The 24962-nt window shown below is 47.3% G+C and overlaps 1 protein-coding gene across 1 annotated transcript in view; it reads left to right on the top strand.

Annotated features, from left to right (window-relative positions):
- Positions 1-24962, top strand: part of LOC144891650 (uncharacterized) — a 334434-nt gene that overhangs the window by 164991 nt on the left and 144481 nt on the right. The window lies entirely within an intron of this gene.

The raw sequence follows: 24962 nt of genomic DNA, 5'->3' as shown, positions 1-24962 counted from the left end.
TTCTAAAATCGTCAGTTTTTTTCCGAGTTTTTAGAGTTGCCAGAAGTTCCAGCTCTGGATCGTTCTGTTTAACCAATCGGCTTATTATGGTTGCCATCACACCTGTTATTCAATATTCACACACAAAGCTAATATAGAACGTGCTAGAAAACACAAATGAAGAGTCCTTTTCCTATGTCCTTTTCTCAATAATGTGCAGGGATCTGCTGATGTGACACATGGCCCTGATTTTGTGGATCCACCATTTGGAGATGTTCTGGGTTGAAAGAGTCAAAACCCCAATGAAGAATGGAGCTCAACTAGTGATCCATAGTGAAGTTTTTAGTTGAGGAGTACAACTATTGATAGTTTTGCTAATAAAATGAAGTTGTTTTGGGTGTTGGAGAATTAATACTATTTACAACATTTTAAGAATATTAATTAATGCCATAGGAATAGCCAACACTGTTCGACAAATAATTATAGTTTTTCAAGAGAAAAGTTTATTTTGAAAAAAAAACAACCTCTCCGTCAAAAAGTTTTTCTGAACAAAATATCCACTGGTGGGAAGTATGCATGCTTGGTTGGTGACTAACATCTGTGCTGAGTTTGACCATGGTAAGAATGGAGGAAAAATAGCTTTTAGTGAAAAATATAAATGTTTTATTTTATTTAAAAACTTAAGATATGAATACATTGGACCTTAGTATCAGATTCAACAATTTTGTGGACGACCACCAACGGATTCCTAACCATGACAAATTACTCTCAGGACATTAAACAGGGCAAATATAAACTGGGACTCCAACAGATTGTTCAAAAGGATGTTTCAAATAGGAAGCCAAAGCAGCACCTCTAGATCCAACAAGGTCGTCTCCCTTGGAGCCAAGGCTCATTCGTCCTCATTTGGAATCAAGTGTTTAATTAAATAAACGCGTTCGCCGTGATCGCACGTGCTCACCGTTCCCTCGCTGCCGTTCCAAGCTGTTCGCTGCAGCTGCTGCGCAGACATCCATCAGGAGGCACCAAGAACCACGCACGTTTGGCCGCGATCATCAACGTCTCACCGAATGGGATCTCACAGCGAGGGGCGGCAGGCAGCACTGGCAGAGAAATGCGTGCAAATATTGGCCAACACTCCTGGCTCCATGGCAGCCGAGTGAGGATTTTAACAAGCACAGCTCACTTGCCTGCACCGACTTTGATAATCCACTTGATCAATTTACTCAAAGGTTTAACATCACCATAACGTGTGTTTTTAAAGGTTTACAATGAGGATAACTATTTTTAAACACCCGTTTTGTGCTTTTCTATGGAGGTAGCATGATCATGTCATTTAACTCTTAGATGCAGGCGTCAAAAACCCGACATAACGCAGCGATTGGGCCTCGGAGGCCCAACGGATGTATTCGTGTAATGTTTTTTTTTTTAATTTTTACAGATTGTTTTTCTTTCATATCGTTTTTCAATCCAAGTCGATGCTCATGGATGTGTATTTGCTCAGAAAATGTGAATCATTGATCCTATTAGTTGGAAGAATCCCATACAAGTAATGAATCTTTTTTTCTTTTTTGCAAAAAAAAAATTTTCGTTCTTGATTTTTCAACTTTTTTTCTCTCAAAAGTTGAGGCTCATGGAGAAGTATTTGCTCAAAAAATATGATTCACTAATCTTTTTATTTAGAATGTATATGTCCACAACTCAAAAATCCTACACCTATGCAACCATTGGGCCTCGGAGGCCCCACTAATGATTTTTAGCACCTCTTCTCAAATATTTCTCCCTCTGCAATCTTTTATTCCTCCAATCCTCCATATACAATCCAGGAAGCATAAATTTCATTTAATTTTTTGTACACAAGTCGAAGCTCGAGTGGATCAGTATGTAACAGAACAAAAAGAACAGTATGTAGAGAGGGGAAAACACACAAACATCAGGGAAGACGGACAAAATAGGGGGAAATTTGGAGAAATAAGGGATGTGGAGAAGAATGAGTGCTTGGTGTTCTTCCAATAACTAACCCCCTCCTAATTAAACTTGCAAAATCTAAGCTGACCACACACCTCAACCCTTTTACACCTAGCTTCTCCTGTCTATGGAACGACCTTCCAGAGGTTGTTCTTCTGTCTTACGCTTCTCTCCAGGGCTTCAAGCAAGCATTGCACTGCCATATGTTGTCATCCCCAAATCTCACACATGATTGTAATTACGACCATTAACTTTTTTTTTTCTTTTTTTTTGTATGCAAGATCGAGGCTCGTGTAAGAGCAAACATTGATCACAAAAATACAAACTGACACATAAAAAAAATAAAACATATGATAAAGGGAGCAGGAGAACAAGATGGAGAGCAGGGACATCGGGAGATCTGTGGGAGGGAGAGGGCTTGGGGGGAGGAGGCATGGGAATGGGGAGAGGGGGAGGTAAAAAAAAAAACACGTGGACACTGCTAGGACTTCCAGGAAAGAAGTCGGAATTGCAAAAATGTGGATCTGGAGTGAATTAACGGGGGTAGAAAAGATCAAAGTTTTGGATGGGGGAAGATAAGAGATGGAGGTAAACAGCTGTTTTAAAGACCTGGAGGGAGGAGTGGGATTGGAGAGAGTGAGGAAGTTTGTTCCAGAGGCGGGAGAAAAGAGGAATGAAAGAGTGAAGGTGAATACGGAGTCTTGATTTTGGCAGTTTAACCATAAGAGGGTTGCTGGCAGATCTTGTGCGACCTGTAGGAATATTTGGGGGACAGAGCACAGACAGAGCTGGGGGAGCAAGGCCAGAGAGGAGTCGGTAGAAGACGGAAAGACCACCAACCTGCCTGCGGTGAGTGAGTGAAAGGCCCTCGGAGTTAGCTTCATTGCGGGAGATTCCAATGATTCTGATAGCTTTGGTTTCAAAAGCGTGAAGCCGAGCTGGGTGTGGGGCAGGAGCACCGGTCCAGAGGGGAGAGCAGTACTCCATTGAGCTGCGGATGAAAGCCTTGTATGTGGTGAGGAGGTCAGGTGTGCCAAGGAAGGACTTCCCACGACGGAGGATGCCCAGTCGGCGACTGGCTTTGGAGGCCAGCTTGGAAATGTGGTTTCCCCAGGAAAGATCATGGCAGATAGTGAGACCCAAAAGCTTGAGTGACAGAACTTCTTGAAGAGGATTGTTGAGAAAGTAAATGGGAGGGTTGTCCAGACGATCTTTTCGGAGAGACATCGTAAGAGTGTGAGATTTGTCAGAATTGAAAGAGTTGTTCCACTTGTTTGACCAGTCTGTGATTTTGTCCAGGTCTGCAGAGAGAAGTTTTAGTGTTTCCTTGCCTCCTCTCTCTCTCATATTTTCCAGTTCACCCATTCCCTTGATGTTTGTAAAGCTGTCAATTCTACATTGCTCTTCCATGAGCTTCGATCCGGTAAAGAAGCGAAAAAAAAAAGAATATTTACTTTAAAATATATATTTAATTTTTATTTATTTATTTTATTATTAAAAGAACAAATTTTATTTTAAAAGAAGAAGAAAAAAGAATACAGTGAAGTGACCAGAGATTCGATTTAGCTTTCCATATTTATATCAAACAGAGTCAAAGCAAAAGGATATTAATGGGAACATGCTGGTTCCCATCACAGTAAGGATTAAGTAAACAATCAGTTTACAGATGAATAATACTTTTTCATTACTGAAATCATTATGTTCCATTGTTCTGGTACTAACAATAGCCTTCTCAATACTAGATGAAGTATCGATTAGGAAACGGCAGGAAGTAATGTGTTAATTAATACTTAGGTCAGTTGTTCTATTTTGATGGTTGTGTCACTGTGTCAGTGCTTGATATGACAATGACTTGAAAGCAAGCCTGGTCCTTGCTCCTCGTTTTCAGGCCAGCAGCTCATTCAGCTTTGAGAAGGAATCAATTGAGGAAATTGAGTCTTTTATGCCCTGTGGGAACCGGAACACCTACTGGCAGCAGAAAGAAAATTGCCTCGTTCGGAAACGAGAGGCGAATTTGAAGCTTATTTGAAAATGCTGATACAAAATTTGAATTAGGGAGGCTACCATTAGGATGGTAATTGTATTGTCGTACATTATGCGCTCTCTATTTTTCACAAAGATCTTCTTTTTTTTTTATTCCAGCATTTGGAGAATTAATATTCCCCTCCCCCCCCCCCCCCCCCCCCCGCCCATCACAGAAAGCTAGGATTGGGACAAGGAAAGTCTATCATCCAGCATCGTTAGGGTGTGTATGTAATAAGAGGATATGATTTTTTGAGGCGAGGAGGGATTATAAAATACAGTACTGTAATTCACCACATTCATATCTACTGTATCTGATCAGAATCTAAACACTGATTCACGACCATTGTTTTAGAGAATGCCCTAGACAGCAATTAAGTTCCATTCCGAATGTAAAGTAAAGTACAATTGGTATTGTTCCCATCATTATTTTTGTCCACCGCCCCTCCGGGAAAGTCCGAGACGGGACATTAAAATGAGCTCTGTCTGACCTCCAACCGTCTGATGATCTGTCCATGAACTTTTGTGTACGTGATATTTCAAAAACTGTTGAACATCTATTCCTCATAGCACTATCTCAGGCTGATTAGATCACGGCTGTGATTGGCTGAATTATGTTGCCATGGCAACCATTTCAGGTACTTGGTTGTGTTCACGATATTTCAAAATCGGTTCAAGATTGAGCTTTCATATTACAAAGATCTATTTTTCAGACCACCCAAAAGGCGGGGGACATAGAGTATCAGAGTACTGAAGGAGCTGGGGCTCCCACGTCGATCGGAAGAATGGACGCGACAAAAAGCTGGAATTCATCCGAGTTGCTTAAATCAAACCAAACACTCAGGCACTCTGAAAAGCCCGTTTATCGGGCAGCAATATATATACATATTATCCCGGAGCGTTTGCCCAGGAAAGGCGAGAGGGGGGCGTGGCCCAGCGTCCTGGCTGCGGCCTGGCAAGTTGAGGGCGAGCCTGCCCGGGCATGCCCGGGCGTCCCGACCGAGGCCTGGCAAGTTGAGCGCGGGCCTGCCCGGGCGTCCTGGACGAGCCCGGCATGGTGATCGCTCCGCGTCCTTGATAGGTGCAAGGCGATTGTGAAAACCCAGCGGTAGCCGCTACACACGTCCCCCCAGAATCGACTTGCACCGGCAGGGTCAATTTGAGGGGGGTCCTGATGACCCGGCCGAAGCGACCCCTGGCGGGTCGTGGGAGGGGGTCCGGTGTGGTGGTGGGCGGTCGAGTGGAGGGCACCGTGGACGGGGGGCGGCCTCGCCGCGGCGGAAGGGCCACCCGTGGTGGGTGGTCGACGTCCACGTGCGCCGGCTTGAGGCGGTCCACCGCAATCCGGTCCGACCTGCCACCGATGTCGATGACGAACGACTTGTCGTCCCGTCGCAGCACCCGGAAGGGCCCGTCGTACGGCGGCCGGAGTGGCCCCCGATGTGTGTCGTGACGCACAAAAACATACTCCGCTGTGCGAAGTGCTGGGGGGACGTAGGACTGGGGGTCACCGTGGTGGGATGTTGGCACGGGGGCAAACCGTCGGGCGGCCTCCTGGAGGTCCGAGCGCTGGTGAGCTGCGGACCAGGGACTGGTAGCGTCGGGCACGAATTCGCCCGGGACGCGTAGCACCTGGCCATAGACAAGCTCGGCGGTGGATGCCTGGAGGTCCTCCTTGGGGGCCGTGCGGAGGCCCAAAAGGACCCACGGCAGCCGGTCGGCCCAACCGCCGTCTTGAAGGCCGGCCATGAGCGCGGCCTTCATGGAGCGGTGGAATCGCTCGCACAACCCGTTTGCTTGGGGGTGTTCGGTCGTAGTACGGTGGAGCTTGACCCCCAGGTTGCGGGCGACCGCGCCCCACAGCTCGGAGGTGAACTGTGGCCGGTGCGCCGAAGCGGGCGACCCAGGTGGCGATGAAAGCCTGCGCCACATCGGCGGTGGTGGTGGAGACGAGGGGAACGGCCTCCGGGCACCTGGTGGTCCTGTCCACCATGGTGAGCAGGTGTGTGAACCCCCGTGACGGGGGGAGGGGGCCCACCAGATCCACGTTGACGTGGTCGAAACGTCGTTCGGGCACGGTGAAAGGTGCCAGCGGGGCCTGGGTGTGTCGGTGGACCTTGGCCCGTTGGCAGGCCGTGCAGGTGCTGGTCAAATCGCGGACGTCCCGACGAAGGCCGTGCCAGACGAATCGCGCCGACACCAGCTTCTGGGAAGCTTTCCGGCCCGGGTGGGAAAGGCCGTGGAGGGAGGCGAAGATGCGGCGTTGCCAGGTGACGGGCACGATGGGGCGAGGCTGGCCTTGGGAGACGTCGCAGAGCAGGACAGTGTCCGCGAAGGGGATGTCGGCCAGGCGGAGGCCCGTGTCCGCCGCCCGGAGGGCTTGCACCGTGGTGTCGGTGGTTTGGTCCGCCGCCATAAGCGCAAAGTCCACGCCCAGGTGGACCGCGTTCGCGCTGGCCCGGGAAAGACAGTCGGCCACGGCGTTGTTTTTGCCGGCGACGTGCCGGATGTCCGTGGTAAACTCCGACACGGCGGAGAGGTGGCGCTGTTGGCGGGCCGACCACGGCTCCGTGACCTTGGCCATGGCGTAAACCAACGGCTTGTGGTCGACGAACGCCGTGAAAGGTCGGCCCTCCAGGAGGTGGCGGAAATGGCGGACGGCCAGGTGTAGTGCTGTATTTGAGCTCGTTCGGCCGGAGCTGCCGGCTGAAAAAAGCGAGTGGCTGCCAAACCCCGTTCACCCATTGCTCATGTACGGCGCCCACCGCGTAGTCGGAGGCATCCGTGGTGAGGGCGATGGGAGCGTTGAGCACCGGGTGAGCGAGCAGTGTTGCGTCGGCGAGGGCCCGCTTTGAGCTTTGGAAGGCCGCATCCATTGCTGCGGACCAGGCGATGTCGTGCTTGGCCGGCTTGCCCCGGAGGGCTTCGTAGAGGGGCCGCATGAGTTGAGCAGCGCGGGGCACGAAGCGGTGATAAAAATTCACCATTCCCAGGAATTCCTGCAGGGCCTTTATGGTGCGGGGACGCAGGAACGTGGTGATGGCCTCGACCTTGGTTGGCAGCGGCACGGCCCCGTTCTTGGTGATGTGGTGGCCCAAAAAATCAACGGCCGTCGTGCCGAAGTGGCATTTGGCCGGGTTGACGATGAGGCCGTGCTCGCTGAGGTGCCCGAACAGTGTTCGGAGGTGGAGGAGGTGCTCGGCCCGGGACGTGCTGGCGACGAGGATGTCGTCCAGGTAAACGAAAAGGAACGGCAGGTCACGCAGCACGCCGTCCATCAAGCGCTGGAACGCCTGAGCCGCGTTCTTGAGACCAAACGGCATCCGCAAGAATTTGAATAAGCCGAACGGCGTGATGACTGCCATTTTAGGGACGTCGGCCGCCCTGACAGGTACCTGGTGATATCCCCGTATGAGATCAATTTTCGAAAAAATGACCCATCCCGCCAGACGGGCGGAGAAGTCTTGGATATGCGGGATCGGGTACCTGTCGGGGGTGGTAGCATCATTGAGACGGCGTTAGTCGCCACACGGGCGCCATCCACCCCCCGGCTTTGGCACGATGTGCAGTGGCGAGGCCCACGCGCTATCGGAGCGCCGCACGATGCCGAGGTGCTCCAACGCGTCGAATTCGGCCTTCGCCACGGCGAGCTTGGCTGGGTCGAGGCGGCGGGCCCTGGCGTAGACCGGCGGGCCCGTGGTTGGTATGTGGTGCTCGATCCCATGCCGTACTGCGACGGCCGAAAACGTCGGCCGTGTGAGGGCCAGGAACTCCGTGAGCAGGCGAGCAAACTCGTTCGCCGCCGGGACGGCGCATGCCAGCTCGGTCGGCGCGGAGCTGCTCAATGTGCATACCAGGGAGCTGAAGGTTTCGGCGTTGATTAAACGACGCCGTTGGACGTCCACCAGCAGTCCGTGTGCGCAGAGGAAGTCGGCGCCTAGCAGAGCCATGGGCACGTTGGCGGTTACAAACGTCCAAGCAAAGCGTTGGCCGCCGAAGCAGAGGGTGACGTTGCGCGGGCCGAAGGTGCGGATGGTCGATCCGTTGGCCACAACCAAGGAGGGGCCGCAAACCGCGGATTGCCTGTCCTGGTCAGAGGCGGGTATGACGCTCAGTTAGGCGCCGGTGTCGCACAGGAAGCGCCGTCCGGACGCTTTATCCGTGATGAACAGTAAGTTGCCCGTGTGGCCGGCGCTCATGGCTGGTAATGAACGCCGGCCCGGCCGTTTCCCGGCCTGCCGAAGGTGCATGGGGGTCGGCATGTCCGGGCCTTCTGTCCGAACCTGGCATGATAGTAACACCACGCTTGGTCAGGTGGAGGCCCCGGTCGTCGTGCTGGAGGCGGTCGGCTCGGTGTAGCGGCCGCCAATTGCGTCGGCAGTTTGGTCGTCGACCGTGCCGGGTGCTCGGGCGCCATGGGTGTTGCGTCGGACGGCGGTGGGTCCCATGTCGCCGCTGCGATGCGCTGTCCTGCGGCGGAGATCTTGTCGGCTTCTCTGGCAAGGGCCCGGGGATCTGTGATCGTCGTGCTTGCCAGGGCGAGGCGTACCGGGTTAGGCAGCTGACGGAGGAACAGCTCCCGGAACAGGAATGCCGGAGAGTGCTCGCCGAGCAGTGAAAGCATGTAGTCCATTCGCTCGGAAGGGCGCGTGTCGCCGAGCTCGGGCAGGTCGAGCAGGCGCCGTGCGCGTTCCGCCGATGGGAGGACGAAAGCATCGAGGAGAAGCTTCTTAATCGCGCCGTATTTGTCAGCGGCTGGCGGGCTCTCGAGGAGGCTCAGGGCGCGGGCCGCGGTGGCCGAACCGAGCGCTGCTACCACATGGTGGAAGCGGGTGTCGTCGGCCGTGATGCCTCGCAGGGCGAACAGGGAATCCGCCTGTGTGAACCAAACCGCCGCGTGAGCCTCCCAGAAGGTAGGCAGTTTAAGGGCGACTGCCGTGTCCATGTCGGTAGGTCACCAATGAAGGAGCTGGGGCTCCCACGTCGATCGGAAGAATGGACGCGACAAAAAGCTGGAATTCATCCGAGTTGCTTTAATCAAACCAAACACTCAGGCACTCTGAAAAGCCCGTTTATCGGGCAGCAATATATATACATATTATCCCGGAGCGTTTGCCCAGGAAAGGCGAGAGGGGGCGTGGCCCAGCGTCCTGGCTGCGGCCTGGCAAGTTGAGGGCGAGCCTGCCCGGGCATGCCCGGGCGTCCCGACCGAGGCCTGGCAAGTTGAGCGCGGGCCTGCCCGGGCGTCCTGGACGAGCCCGGCATGGTGATCGCTCCGCGTCCTTGATAGGTGCAAGGCGATTGTGAAAACCCAGCGGTAGCCGCTACAGTACCTTTGTTGTTATTCCAACAAATGTTGTTTTCTGTAGGGTGAAAATGATTCAAAATTTGGTGCATAGATAGATAGTGGTCCGAGGTTGATCCTGACGGTCTTGACCTTTGACCTTAACCTTCACTGGTTGACCTTGACCATCTTACATTGACCTTAAGTTTCACATTCCAGTGTGGCCACAATTTTCTATGCCTCCGCCCCTGAAGGTGGCCAGAGGTATGTTTTCGGGTTGTCCGTACATCCGTCCATACGGGCTAAACCTCGTTTTTCTCAGCACCCATATGTCTGATTGAGACAAAACGTTCAGGGTAGGAGTCACACCCATGCAGAATGTTTTATGACAATTGTGATGTCATATGTCACGTGGTATGGCAGCCATCTTGGATTAAACGCAAATAATTAAAATATTATTTGTCTTTAGTTTCTCACTTGTTTTTTTTTATAGTTCAATAGAAGAACGTAATTTCAGTTATTATTCTGCAGTTTGCTATTAATATTATAGGGCATTCCTTTTTTTGTATAAAAAAAATCCAGTTTCATGAAAGAGCGACGGAACAGGCCAAAAAGGTAACAGATTGGAATTAGGATAGTGGAGCAACAGGCAGATTCAACAAGCAAGGGAATGAAGAAACAGAAAAAGAGGAAAGAATGAGCAATGGACAAACAGCAACCTGCTAAAAGAGGATTGGTTTGAGGGAGTGGGATTGGGTTAATTTATTGAAGAAAAAGATCATGGAAGGGAAGGCAAATGATAAGATATGGTGGTGTAACACCAAGTTAAAGACATGGAGGAATAATGGGATTCTACAGCCTCACAGAGGTATTTACCAAAGCACGAGAAAGAATGGACAAAAGAGTGGAGGGAGAAAAGCCTGTATTTTTTTCACCAGGTGGGATTTCCTTGACAAATGTGTGCATTATTGAGGAACTGGGTAGGGCTGGAAGCAAGGCTGGAGAAAATGTGGAAAAACCAGAAGCCAGAAATCTTCGTGTGATGTGAGAGCACAAGACCTCGTGTTTCTGCCTCATCATGGCAGATGGCAATGATGTTGAGAGCTTTATATTCCACATAATTCAGGAGAGACCAATGTGATTGGGTGTGGGAGGGAGCTACAATGCAAACCACCATATCAGTCAGTCTACACCCTTTAGAAGTTTTAATGGCAAAGCCTGCTCTGAGGTGAAGCGATCCCTAGAAGCATTTTTGGCTTCTTCATCATCAGCACAGAGTGGATTATATAAACATTACCCCAACTTTTGTTACCACATCCTAATGTTTCGCAGCAGGGGCATTTTGCTCAAGCTCACACTCACTCCATGCAGTTTAAATGCATTCATACTGTTATGTGAAAGGGAGGGATCCATACCGAGATTGTAGTAAGAATAGTATGGTCCATATGTCTGCGTAGGTTAGATAGATTACTTTGTTAACAGATAAATGTCATAGTAAGTCGTATTGTAAAATATGCAATGAGGAGGCAGTGAATGTTAACTTTAAGGCAGTGTAGGGTGTTTTTTGTGTAAGACCTATTGTAAATCAGGCGAGGCTGGGTAAGGTCTTGTGGCACCAGGCATTTAACACCAAAAATACACTGGAAAGCACATTGCGCTTTTGGAGGAATGACCATAACAAACGTGGCTGGCAGTGCAAGCCATGCTGGCAAAGTCTGCTGCAGAGCCCTGGAGGAAGGCAGACCACTTTTCTTAAGGTGGCCCTGCTCGCAAGCAGCAGGCGGACAAAAGCAGGGACTCACCATGGATGGGGGCTGCCTCAGAGTTCATAAAGGTTGTGACCACAATTCACACGGAAGTTGAGGTTTGCATGCGGCAACGTCAATATCTAGCTCTTTCTTTACTTCGGCCTCCAAGGAAGAGATGTATCTCTAATGTCAAACACCCTCCTCACTATTTCCACAGGTCCATCACTCTGAGCCACACTTCATCCATGCAGCACTGACCTGCATGTCCACACCATTATGGTGCAGCCCCAAACAACTCGGACCAGCAACAAGCTCTTGTCTGTCCCCATTGTTAATCATGCGTGAGTCTGGTAAATGGCACCATTAGGGGGTTAGACTTTATTTATATCCTATTCTACATCAGTTCGATTTTTCGTACCTCACCCTCCCCCTCCCCCCTCACCCGCCCACCGCTCCCGCCCTCCTCCCCATTGCTAACATCACCATTGCTTCAGATTGGAGCGATCCTTGGGGTTTTGTAAATGGTAAAGAACAGATTAATTGAACGCAGTGTGAATTTGATAATCTTGGCGATCTTCAGGAACGGCAAAAGCTCCTGGCACGACGGGTGATGTTAGTCAGACCTGTCGATGTGACAATATACATTGTTTCCATTTACCACATTTTTTAACCACCTGACATGAGTTCCTTTATATATTATAATATGTGTATTTTTTTTATGACTCCGTCCCCAAAGGTGGCTGGAGACATTGTTTTCAGGTTGTCTGTCTGTCCGTTTGCGTGTCCGTCCGTATGGGCTAAACCTCATTTTTCTCAACAACCACATGTTTGATTGAGACGAAACCTTCAGGGTAGGAGTGACACCAATGCAGAATGTTTTTTATGATAATTGTGACGTCATAAGTCACGTGGTATAGCAGCTATCTTCGATTAAACACAAATAATAATAAAAAAATTTCTCGGAAACTGCTGAATGGAAAAATTTGAAACTTGGCACATTGTCAAGTACTCCCGAAGGGGAACAAAATCATGATAATGATGACATCATCGGTGAAGTGGTATACCAGCCAAAAATGTTTTAATCGAATTCCTTATCCTAAAAATCTGAAATTGCATGCACATGATCTTTGACACATTTGTATTGAAATATTAAATTTATGACATCATGTTTCACATGGTTTGGCAGCCACATTAGATTTAACCTAAAACCTTAAAAAAAACATCTTCTCTCAAACCACCAAATCGATTCACTCAAAACTTTATGTGTGTCATTGACTAGGCATGTCGATTAAAATATGATCATGAAAACGTCATTGGTCACATGGTGTGGCAGCCATATTGGAATAAAGGACAATATTAAATAATTATATCTCTGAAACCGCTTAACCTATCGATGCGAAATTTTACAAATACCATCTAACGCCATTGTTGCATATAGTTTGAAAATGATGATGTCGTAGGTCACGTGGTTTGGCAGTCATCTTGGATAGAAAAATGAACCTTATCCGATCAACACGAAACTTCACAAACGTGATCCCCTACCCACACATATGCAGAGTGTACATTTTTAAATTAAGGTCATACATCACGTTGTGTGGCAGCCATATTAGCTTGAAAGCCGATATTTAAAAAAAAATCCCTTCTCTGAAACCGCTTCACCGATCGATGTGAAACCTGTCATAGCTGGTGAAAATGTGATACTTGAAAACAGCTGAAAGGATTTAAATCAAACTTGTTTATTTTTAGGACAGTGAATGAGGGCATCTACCCATTGTGGGACTACGTAGAGGCATATTGGCAACACAGTCGCGTTGCTCTAGTTATACATGGGCTAAGGCTCATAATAGAGCTGACACATACACACACACACACACACACACACATTCTGATGAGACAAACACTTAACACACCCACTAAGCTTGGGGGAGTGGCGTCACTATCGTCACTTCCTGGGATACTCTGGGTACCATTGATGTCATAACAATGGGGCCACTTTTCTCACCATACACAACGGGACATTTCCTCAAGAGGGATTTCCTCCTCCCCATGGATGCCAACCAACCATACTCCATCATTTTCAAGCAAAAAAGCAGCACGTACAATTTCTAAAGTCTTTGGTATGATTTGAACCGGTCCAAACCTGAAGGGTGCTTCTTTTAGGAGACACCATCTCCATAGGCGTAGTTATACTCCTCTATTTGGGGGGGGAGGGGGGGTAGGGGGGAGGGGAAATGGCTTAATATTAATAATGGGTAGCTAGGTCTGACTTCCAAAATTACCGTTTGTTAGTGTAGTTAGTGTACGTGAAATCACAAATATAGTACTTTCATTATTGTTACTCATATTTAAATACGGGATGTTTTTATCTTGATTGAAAACTACTGAAAAAAGAAAGGTGGGGACATTGCCCTCCTGCGCCCCTCCCAAAATCCGCCCTATGCCAGACGTCGCTTTTGGTCCTGGCATGGCGTCACATTCTCCCTCCCCAAAAGCAAAGCCAGTTCGGGGACTGACATGCCAGTATCTGCACCCTCATTGATATTTCCTGAAGCCTAATAATGATTTGCTTTTTTTAGACGTTTTCAATTTAACTAAACTAGTTGCCAACTTTTACATTGAGTTTTAAATATGAAATGATTCTGTTTATGGGTGTTTAATCTTTTGCACAAAATTACTTTGTCTCAAAATAGACAAAAATACAGATGAGTTATTTAAATATACTCATATGGAGTAATGATAGAAAGCATGTCTGAAGTGTTTCAGGCAATAATGCTTCAATTCAGGCAACATTACCAGAAATTACCTTTTCGCTGAATGATACGGCAAATAATTGTGTTGGAAATTCAATTAACCAGTGCATCTGAACTCGTATTGGAATGGAGTGGAGTTGGCTCGTTTGTAGAATGTTGGCCTTGCACTTGGAGATCACTGCACCCTTTATGACCTCTAATCGACCCATTTCTATATGCTGTCAAAGCAATTTGTGAGCCATTTGTCCAGCTATAATTTTCACATTGTTATCAAGGTATTTTGGCTGTAATATCTTTGTCATCGCCACACTCGTGGTTTCATATTTGAAACGTGAAAGTTGAATTGTCTGAGAAAGGCTGAATGCAACCCACTGTTGCTGCAACTACTTCCTAACCTGTAAACTGAAGTATAAGCCTGGTGTTGGCTTAAAAGTTAAGGTGGCTGGCTTAAGAACATAGATCTTGAGCATGAACCAATGTCGTGCCATTAAATAACATCAGGTAGGTTGACTCAACCTGTCATCCTTCAGATGTCGGAAAAATGTGTACTAACTTACTGGTAACGGGGCACTACATGAGCAGCATGGCCATGCTCCCAACAATAATGCAACTAGCAGCCACGGACTGCATACAAAAGAATAAGCTGAACTATTGTTGGTTTTGGTCGACAGCATAATAAAGGTTTGAATTTTGCATATGTCGGTATGTAAATGTACATGTATACATGTATATACAGTCACGTGAAAAAGTAGGTACACCCCATGTAAAGTTTTGACTTTTTCAACATATTTAAACATACAGCTATTTTATCTTTATTTCAGCAATATTGACAGATAAAGGTGATATAATATAACAAATATCATGAAACATTTACATTTTGTAGTCCATTGTCTAATTTAAATAAACATAAATGCAAATTTCGCATGTGGAAAAAGTAAGTACACCCCAACATTTATCACTACTTCAAATACCTAAAATTAGAATCGGATGCACCAGCTCAGGTGCAAATGATTAGAACATCGTTAGAGAGGATCTTGGAGGAACCTGTCTTATTTAAACCTCAGACATTTAGTTTGGTTTGCTCTTTGATGTTGAAGTGTGCGGCGTCACCATGACTAGATCCAAAGAGCTCTATGAGGCCTTCAGAAAGAAGGTTACAGATGCCTACGTGTCTGGGCAGGGATTTAAAAAGATCTCCAAACCATTTGAAATCAATCATTCGACTGTCCGGAAGATCATCTACAAGTGGAGAAGATTCTAAACAACTGCCAACTTGTTCAGGCCAGGCTGCCCCAGCAAGTTCAGCCCGAGAGCAGACCGCAAGACGCTGAAAGAAGTCTCCAAGAACCCCAGAATGTCACGTGAAAAAGTAAGTACACCCCATGTAAAGTTTTTGACTTTTTCAACATATTTCAACATACAGCTATTTGATCTTCATTTCAACAATATTGATAGATAAAGGTGATATAATACAACAAATATCATGAAACATTTACATTTTGTAGTCCATTGTATAATTTAAATAAACATAAATGCAAATTTCGCATGTGGAAAAAGTAAGTACACCCTTGGCTTAATAAGTGGTATTGCCCCCTTTGGCAGAAACAACCTCAAGTAGGCGTTTCTTATAACTGTCTACCATTCTCTGACATCGACTGGGAGAAATTTTTGCCCACTCCTCCATGCAGAATTCTTTCAGCTGTGTGATGTTTGGGGGGTTTCTTGCATGCACAGCTCGTTACAAATCCCCCCACAACATCTCGATGGGATTTAGATCTGGGCTTTGACTTGGCCATTCCAGAACCCTCCATTTCTTTCTTTTCATCCATTCCTTGGTGGATTTACTGGTATGTTTAGGGTCATTGCCATGTTGCAAAGTCCACCTTCGGTTGAGCTTCAACTTTCCGACAGGTGGCCTCACATTATCCTCAAGCACCCTCTGGTACAATGAAGAATTCATAGTGGATGCTATGATGGTGAGCTGCCCAGGCCCTGATGCAGCAAAGCTGCCCCAAACCATAATATTTCCACCACCATGCTTTACAGTTGGTGCAGGTTCTTGTGGTCAAATGCTGTTTTTGGTGTGCGCCAAAAATGTCTTCTGGTACTGTGGCCAAATAGCTCTACCTTTGACTCATCTGTCCAGAGCACATTGTTCCAGAAGTGCTGGTCTTTGCCTTGGTGTTCATTGGCAAACTTTAGTCTTGCCCTGATGTTCTTTCTGGACAGCAAACTTTTCCTCCTGGCACACCTCCCATGTCGATCAAATTTGTGCAGCCTCTTTCTAATGGCAGACTCATGCACTTTGACATCAGCAGTGGCAAGAGCTACCTGTAGGTCCCGTGATGACATTCTATAAACAAATATTTAAATCCATGCTGACGTTACATCCAGATATGGAGCAGTTCCGTATGGTTGGAAATCCAAAATCATAATTGATTTCACTCTATTCCAAACAGCATCATTTCAATCATAAATTGATACAAGAACAAAATACTGTGTTAAATGACGATTGTATTGATATATTTATCAAACCAGCTCATTATCGTCATGTGTCCACTTCCGGATTCGGGGCAGCTCGGTATCGAGTCAATTTCAAAATCATAATTGTATTCAAGAATTTATGAAAACTCCTACCTACCTGACAACATCTGCTGGGACCCCAAAACGTTACACAGAAGGTTTGGCAGGGCTAGCCCCAAAACTGAGGTAGTTTGGGGACAGACAGACAGACACTCCTGTTTTATAATACAGATGTGTATGTGATATATACATCATACAGTCACGTGAAAAAGTAAGTACACCCCATGTAAAGTTTTGCCTTTTTCAACATATTTCAACATACAGCTATTTGATCTTCATTTCAACAATATTGATAGATAAAGGTGATATAATATAACAAATATCATGAAATATTTTCATTTTGTAGTCCATTGTATAATTCAAATAAACATAAATGCAAATTTCGCATGGAGAAAAAGTAAGTACACCCTTGGCTCTAATAGGTGGTATTGCTCCCTTTGGCAGAAACAACCTCAAGTAAGCGTTTCTTATAACTGTCTACCTGTCTCTGACATCGACTGGGAGAAATTTTTGCTTACTCCTCCATGCAGAATTCTTTCAGCTGTGCGATGTTTGAGGGATTTCTTGCCTGCACAGCTCGTTTCAAATCCCCCCAAAACATCTCGATGGGATTTAGATCCGGGCTTTGACTTGGCCATTCCAGAACCCTCCATTTCTTTCTTTTCAGCCATTCCTTGGTGGATTTACTGGTATGTTTAGGGTCATTGTCATTTTGCAAGGTCTACCTTTGGTTGAGCTTCAACTTTCCGACAGATGGCCTCACATTATCCTCAAGCACCCTCTGGTACAATGAAGAATTCATAGTGGATTCTATGATGGTGAGCTGCCCAGGCCCTGATGCAGCAAAGCTGCCCCAAACCATAATATTTCCACCACCATGCTTTACAGTTGGTATCAGGTTCTTGTGATCAAATGCTGTCTTTGGTTTTCTCCAAACATGTCTTCTGGTACTGTGGCCAAATAGCTCTACCTTTGACTCATCTGTCCAGAGCACATTGTTCCAGAAGTGCTGGTCTTTGCCGAGTGTTCATTGGCAAACTTTAGTCTTGCCCTGATGTTCTTTATGGGCAGCAAAGGTTTCCTCCTGGCACAACTTCCATGTAGATCAAATTTGTGCAGCCTCTTTCTAATGGTAGACTCGTGCACTTTGACATCAACAGGCAAGAGCTACCTGTAGGTCCCGTGATGACATTCTGGGGTTCTTAGAGACTTCTTTCAGCATCTTGCGGTCTTCTCTCGGGCTGAACTTGCTGGGGCGGCCTGGCCTGAACAAGTTGGCAGTTGTTTGGAATCTTCTCCCCTTGTAGATGATCTTCCGGACAGTCGAATGATTGATTTCAAATTGTTTGGAGATCTTTTTAAATCCCTTCCCAGACTCGTAGGCATCTGTAACCTTCTTTCTGAAGGCCTCAGAGAGCTCTTTTGATGTAGGCATTGTGACGCCGCCCACTTCAACAACAAAGAGCAAACCAAACTAAATGTCTGAGGTTTAAATAAGACAGGTTCCTCCAAGATCCTCTCTAACGATGTTCTTATCATTTGCACCTGAACTGGTGCAACTGATTCTAATTTTAGGTGTTTGAAGTAGTGATAAATGTAGGGGTGTACTTAATTTTTCCAAATGCGAAATTTGCATTTATGTTTATTTAAATTATACAATGGACAACAAAATGTAAATGTTTCATGATATTTGTTATATTATATCACCTTTATCTATCAATATTGTTGAAATGAAGATCAAATAGCTGTATGTTGAAATATGTTGAAAAAGTCAAAACTTTATATGGGGTGTATTTACTTTTTCACATGACTGTATATTTTCATAGGGTCCTCCTGGGTCTCCTACCATAGAACCCCCTTTCATTGATTTGGCGACGGATGATATGAGTTGAAACTGTCGTACCTTATCTATCTCTATATATAAAGCTGTGTGTGTGTGTGTGTGTGTGTGTGTGTGTGTGTGTGTGTGTGTGTGTGTGTGTGTGTGTCTGTCTGGATGTCCGCTTATAACTCAAGAACTACACATCGGAGAAAAGTTTTAGACACAGATTCGGAATCAGCATAAAATCCCGGTGGTTTTAGGCTACGTTTTATTTTAATATCAATGGTTTTAAAAAACCGCGCCAGCTGCAATGCCATGGTGTAGTTTGTGGCGGCGCTAGACGTTCGGGGTGTATTGCAATGGTTTGTCGGGTTTAGCTGTGGGTCCAGAATAGCTCCCATTTCCTTATGTTCTTCCACTTTTATTTTGATTCTTCTGTTACAACGCCTTCCTTATCTACCTTATATCCCCCCGACGAGGCCTCTACATAATTTCATGCGGCAGAATTTCGTGCATTTTGAGTGAATGAAGTGAGACGACATTGTAGGAGGAAGAAGAGGCGCGGTCACTGTGGAGTCTTCGATCGTGAGTGGAAATGGCGGGAATTGCGTTTGTATCGCAAAGTAAAGGATCTGCATTCATTTCTGAACTTGCATTGGTGGATTGTTATACATCTGCATTATTTTTCATAAAAAAACTTTATGTTGAACCTGAAGGCTCCAAGCACGGACTATACATATAGCCCTCATTGAGGTAAAATTGAGAAGGTAAAGGTAAAGCCTGGTAAAGGTAAGGTAAAGCCTTTAAAGTAAAGTAAAGTAAAGGTAAAGGAGGAGTTTACTTTACTTTACTTTAGTTTACTTTAGTTACTTTACTTTAAAGTAAAGTAAATGTAAAGCCTTTACCTCATTGAGGTAAAGCCTGCTATCGCATGCCAAGCTAGCCGTTCCCCCCTCCCCCTCCCCTCCCCCCTCCCCCTCCCCCTCCACTCCCCTCCCCTCCCCCCTCCCCTCCACCTCCCCCTCTCCCTCTCCCCCTCCCCTCCCCCTTCCCTCCCCCTCCACCCCCTCCCCCCACTCCCCCCTCCCCCCTCCCCCTCCCCCTCCCCTCCCCCTCCCCTCCCCCTCCCCTCCCCCACCCCTCCCCACCCCTCCCCTCCCCCTCCCCTCCCCCTCTCCCTCCCCCCTCCTCCCCCTCACCCTCCCCCTCCCCTCCCCCCCCTCACATCCCCCCCTCCTCCTCCCCCTCCCCTCCCCCTCCCCCCTCCCTCCTCACCTCCCCCCCTCTCTTCCTCCCCCTCCCTCCTCTTCTCCCCTCTACTCCTCCCCCTCCCTCCTCTTCTCCCCTCCCCCCTCTTCTCCCCTCCCCCCTCTTCTCCCCTCCCTCCCCACCCTCCCCTCCCCCCTCCCCCTCTCCCCCTCCCCCCTCCCCCTCTCCCCCTCCCCTCCCCCTCTCCTCCCCCCCTCCCACTCCCCTCCCCCCTCCCCCTCTCCTCCCCCCTCCCCTCCCCACTCACCCCTCCCCCTCCCCTCCCCCATCACCCCTCCCCCTCCCCCCTCCCTCCCCTCCCCCCTTCCCCTCCCCCTCCACTCTCCCCTCCCCCTCCACTTCCCCATCCCCCTCCACTCCCCCCCTCCACCTCCCCTCCCCCCTCCCCCTCCCCTCCCCCCTCCCCCTCCCCTCCCCCCTCACCTCCCCCTCCCCCTCCCCTCCCCCTCCCCTCCCCCTCCCCTCCCCCTCCCCCTCCTACTCCCCTCCCTCCTCCCCCCTCTCCCTCCCCTCCCCTCCCCCTCCCCCTCCTTCTCCCCTCCCTCCTCCCCCCTCTCCCTCCCCCTCCTCTCCCTCCCCCATCCTCCCCCTCCCCCCTCCCCCTCCTCCCCCTCCCACCTCCCCCTCCCCTCTCCTCCTCCCCCTCCCCTCCCCTCCCCTCCCCCTCCCCTCTCCTCCTCCCCCTACCCTCTCCTCCTCCCCCTCCCCTCTCCTCCTCCCCCTCCCTCCTCTTCTCCCCTCTCCTCCTCCCCCTCCCTCCTCTTCTCCCCTCCCCCCCCTCTTCTCCCCTCCCCCCTTCTCCCCTCCCCTCCCCCCTCCCCTCCCCCTCCCCCTCCCCTCCCCCTCCCCTCTCCCCTCCCCCTCCCCCTCCCCTCTCCTCTCCCCCTCCCCTCTCCCCGCCCCCTCCCCTCTCCCCTCCCCCTCCTCTCCCCCCTCCCCCTCCCCTCCCCCCTCCCCTCCCCCTCCCCTCCCCCTCCTCCTCTCCCTCCCCCCTCCTCCCCCTCCCCTCCTCCCCTTACCCCCTCCCCTCACCTCTCCCCCTCCCCTCCCCCCTCCCCCTCCCCTCCCCCTCCCCCTCTTCTCCCCCTCCCCCTCCCACTCCCCCCTCCCTCCTCACCTACCCCCCTCCCTGCTCACCTCCCCCCTCCCCTCTCCTCCTCCCCCTCCCCTCTCCTCCTCCCCCTCCCTCCTCTTCTCCCCTCTCCTCCTCCCCCTCCCTCCTCTTCTCCCCTCCCCCCCTCTTCTCCCCTCCCCCCCTCTTCTCCCCTCCCTCCCCACCCTCTCCTCCCCTCCCCCCCCCGTTCCCCTCCCCTCCCCTTCCTCCTCCCCTCCCTTCCCCCGCCCGGCAATGCCGGGTACTTCCCATGGCCAGCTGTACGTGGGCTGCTCGAGGGTTGGAAAACCAAGCAATCTTTATGTCTTGGCACCAAGTAAGAAAACCAGAAATGTTGTATACCAAGAGGTTTTGAGAAATTGAAAATTGACAAAACGTCATGTAGGAAATGTACTGTGATATTGCTCTAAAATATACATGTTCTTTTCAACATATATTTGTATTATTCTTATTCAACCCGGGCGTAGCCGGGTACCTCAGCTAGTATAAATAAAGGAGGAGTGTCTGTGTGTGTGTGTGTGTGTGTGTGTGTGTGTGTGTGTGTGTGTGTGTGTGTGTGTGTGTGTGTCTGTCTGTCTGGATGTCCGCTTGTAACTCAAGAAAGACACATCGGAGAAAAGTTTTAGACACAGATTCGGAATCAGCATAACATTTCGGTGGTTATAGGCTACTTTTTATTTTAATATCAATGGTTTAAAAAACCGGGCCAGCTGCAATTCCATGGTGTAGTTTGTGGCGGCGCTATTGCCCCTTTCCGATCCCATGACGCATTGCGGTTCCGATTCGCGATAAGGTCTATGCGCTATCACCGACACTTTTCTACCTTTTCCATACCTTTTAATCAGATTTACCTTATCGTCCATCGTAACCACATTACGCTTGGAAACACTAGCATTATCCTTCTTCGGACCCATGGCTAACACAGACACAGTAAAGGAATACTGTACGTCGCCTCTGTTTTGAATGAGAATCAGCAGTTGCACGTACGTACAGTATACTGTACGTACATATTTATATATTTTTAATGTGCTTTTTATTGTATTTTTTATTGTTTTTTAGCTTCTTTTATTGTTAATTTATGTACTATTTTATTTATTTTAAATATATTTTGAAGGAAAACAAATGTTTTCACGTCCGTAGGACTGACGTAATGTCGCACATAATGACGTTCGCTGCCCGGTCATGAAAGAAATTATGATTCTCTTGACAAAGTGACATGAAGATCAGGCAGTAAACCTCCCAACTGAGTTTCTCAACAGTCGTCAGCCTCAAGGACTCCCAACACACAGGTTGATTCTCAAGGTGGGAGCACCAATCATGCTTCTAAGGAATCTTGATCCACCAAAGCTGTGTAATGGAACACGATTGACAATCCAGCAAATGATGCCGCATGTCGTAGAGGCAACCATCCTCTCAGGACAATACAGAGGAGAGAAAGTATTCATTCCAAGGATACCACTTATTCCACCTGACCTGCCATTCTCCTTCAAGAGGATTCAGTTCCCCATCAGGCTATGTTTTGCTATGTCCATCAACAGGGCGCAGGGGCAATCAATGAAGGTTGTAGGCCTGAACTTCACAGAACAAGTGTTTGCCCATGGCCAGCTGTACGTGGGCTGCTCGAGGGTTGGAAAACCAAGCAAACTTTATGTCTTGGCACCAAGTAAGAAAACCAGAAATGTTGTATACCAAGAGGTTTTGAGAAATTGAAAATTGACAAAACGCCATGTAGGAAATGTACTGTGATATTGCTCTAAAATATACGTTCTTTTCATCATATATTTGTATTATTCTTATTCAACCCAGGCAAAGCCGGGTACCTCAGCTAGTGTATATATATAGCTGTTCCCCCCTCCCCTCCCCCCTCCCCCTCTCCCCCTCCCCTCCCCCCTCTCCTCCCCCCCTCCCCTCCCCCCTCTCCTCCCCCCCTCCCACTGTATATATACTGTATATATATACTGTATATATCTGTGCAGTGCCTGTGTTGTGTTGTCCTGTGTTGTGTTGTCACTGCACTACTTTCTCAAACTCTTGTGAAATCGTACCAAACTTCTGGTATGCATATATCTCTCCCATACCGACGTATGTCCTCAGGGTATTTTTAAAGAAAAATTTTCGAATTATTTTCTTTATTTATTTTGGAATTTTTTGGGGGAAATTTTTTTTTTTCAACTTCAATTGTTTATAAAATGTGATATCACGTATATTACAAATACATTTGAATATTGAATATTTTGAATTATTGTTTGAATTATGATTGGTTTAAACCGAGATAAAATGGCAACTCGGGTCCAGTCATTTATCTATATATCTACACATCTGGGCAGTGTCTGTGTTGTCACTTAACGACTCCCTCAAACTTTTGTTTCCGTGGTTGTGAAGTATTTTTACTAACGTTGTGGTGGTTTTGAATCACGTGGTGGTGAGGTATTTTTAATTTTGTGGTGGTGAGGTGTTTTTATTACGTGTCTTATGGCTGTGAGGTGTTTTTATTCGGTGTTTTATGGCTGTGAGGTGTTTTTATTACGTGTTTGATGGCTGTGAGTTGTTTTTAATTTCGTGGTGGTGAGGTGTTCTTATTACGTGTTTTATGGCTGTGAGGTGTTTTTATTACGTGTTTTATGGCTGTGAGGTGTTTTTATTACGTGTTTGATGGCTGTGAGGTGTTTTCAATTTTGTGGTGGTGAGGTGTTTTTAATTTTGTGGTGCTGAGGTGTTTTTATTTCGTGTTTTATGGCTGTGAGGTGTTTTTATTGCGTGTTTTATGGCTGTGAGGTGTTTTTATTACGTGTTTGATGGCTGTGAGGTGTTTTCAATTTCGTGGTGGTGAGGTGTTTTTAATTTTGTGGTGGTGAGGGGTTTTTATTACGTGTTTTATGGCTGTGAGGTGTTTTAAATTACTTGGTGGTGAGGTGTTTTGAATTACGTGGTGGTGAGGTGTAATCGTCCCAAACTTCCAGTCTGCACCTACCCCTCCCCTTTGTGTGTGCTGAGGGGTTCTTTCTTGAAAAAAAAAACATTCAACCGAAATCTTCAACCTAAATTGCCTATAAAATTAAAAATGTAATATCACAAACACAACAAATATATTTGTGCAAAGTAATTGTTTGTATTATGATTGGTGTAAATCATGACAACACAGCAACTCAGGTACAGTCATTAGCCTCAGCTAAGATAAGCCCGTGCCTCAGTAACGACGCTTGGTGTGGCGAGCGCAGCGAGCCGAGCCAATCTGGTCTATATATATATCTCTATATATATCTGTGCAGCGTCTGTCCTGTCCTGTGTTGTCCCGTGTTGTCACTGAACTACTTTCTCAAACTTGTGTGAAATCGTACCAAACTTCTGGAATGCACATATCTCTCGCGTCGGTATGTCCTAAGGGTATTTCTTGAAAAATTTTCCAATTGTTTTTTTGGGTTTTTTTGGAATTTTTTTGTGAAAAATTTTTTTTCCCCAACTTCAATTGTTTCTAAAATGTGATATCACGTATATTACAAATACATTTGTGCAAAATAATTGTTTGAATTATGATTGGTTTAAACCATGACAAAACGGCAACTCGGGTACAGTCATTTATGTATATATCTACACATCTGGGCAGTGTCTGTGTTCTCACTTAACGACTCCCTCAAACTTTTGTTTCCGTGGTTGTGAAGTGTTTTTAATAACGTGGTGGTGGTTTTGAATCACGTGGTGGTGAGGTATTTTGAATTATGTGGTGGTGAGGTGTTTTTAAATGACGTGGTGGTGAGGTGTTTTTAAATCACATGGTGGTGAGGTGTTTTGAATTAATTGGTGGTGAGGTATTTATAATTACGTGGTGGTGAGGTGTTTTTAATTATGTGGTGGTGAGGTGTTTAGAATTAGTTGGTGATGAGGTGTTTTGAATTATGTGGTGGTGAGGTGTTTTGAATTATTTGGTGGTGAGGTGTTTTTAAATGACGTGGTGGTGAGGTGTTTTAATTTAGTGGCTGTGAGGTGTTTTTATTACGTGTTTTATGGCTGTGAGGTGTTTTTATTACATGTTTTAAGGCTGTGAGGTGTTTTTAATTTCGTGGTGGTGAGGTATTTTTATTCCGTGTTTTATGGCTGTGAGGTGTTTTTATTACGTGTTTTATGGCTGTGAGGTGTTTTTAATTTCGTGGTGGTGAGGTGTTTTTATTCCGTGTTTTATGGCTGTGAGGTGTTTTTATTACGTGTTTTAAGGCTGTGAGGTGTTTTTAATTTTGTGGTGGTGAGGTGTTTTTATTCTGTGTTTTATGGCTGTGAGGTGTTTTTATTACGTGTTTTAAGGCTGTGAGGTGTTTTTAATTTCGTGGTGGTGAGGTATTTTTATTACGTGTTTTATGGCTCTGATGTGTTTTTATTACGTGTTTGATGGCTGTGAGGTGTTTTTAATTTTGTGGTGGTGAGGTGTTCT

Source organism: Myxine glutinosa, chromosome 4 (assembly GCF_964187855.1).
Source record: "Myxine glutinosa chromosome 4, kmMyxGlut1.1, whole genome shotgun sequence".
Taxonomy (NCBI): domain Eukaryota; kingdom Metazoa; phylum Chordata; class Myxini; order Myxiniformes; family Myxinidae; genus Myxine; species Myxine glutinosa.
Note: the sequence above shows the minus strand (reverse complement) of the source record. Positions and strands in the feature narration are given on the sequence as shown.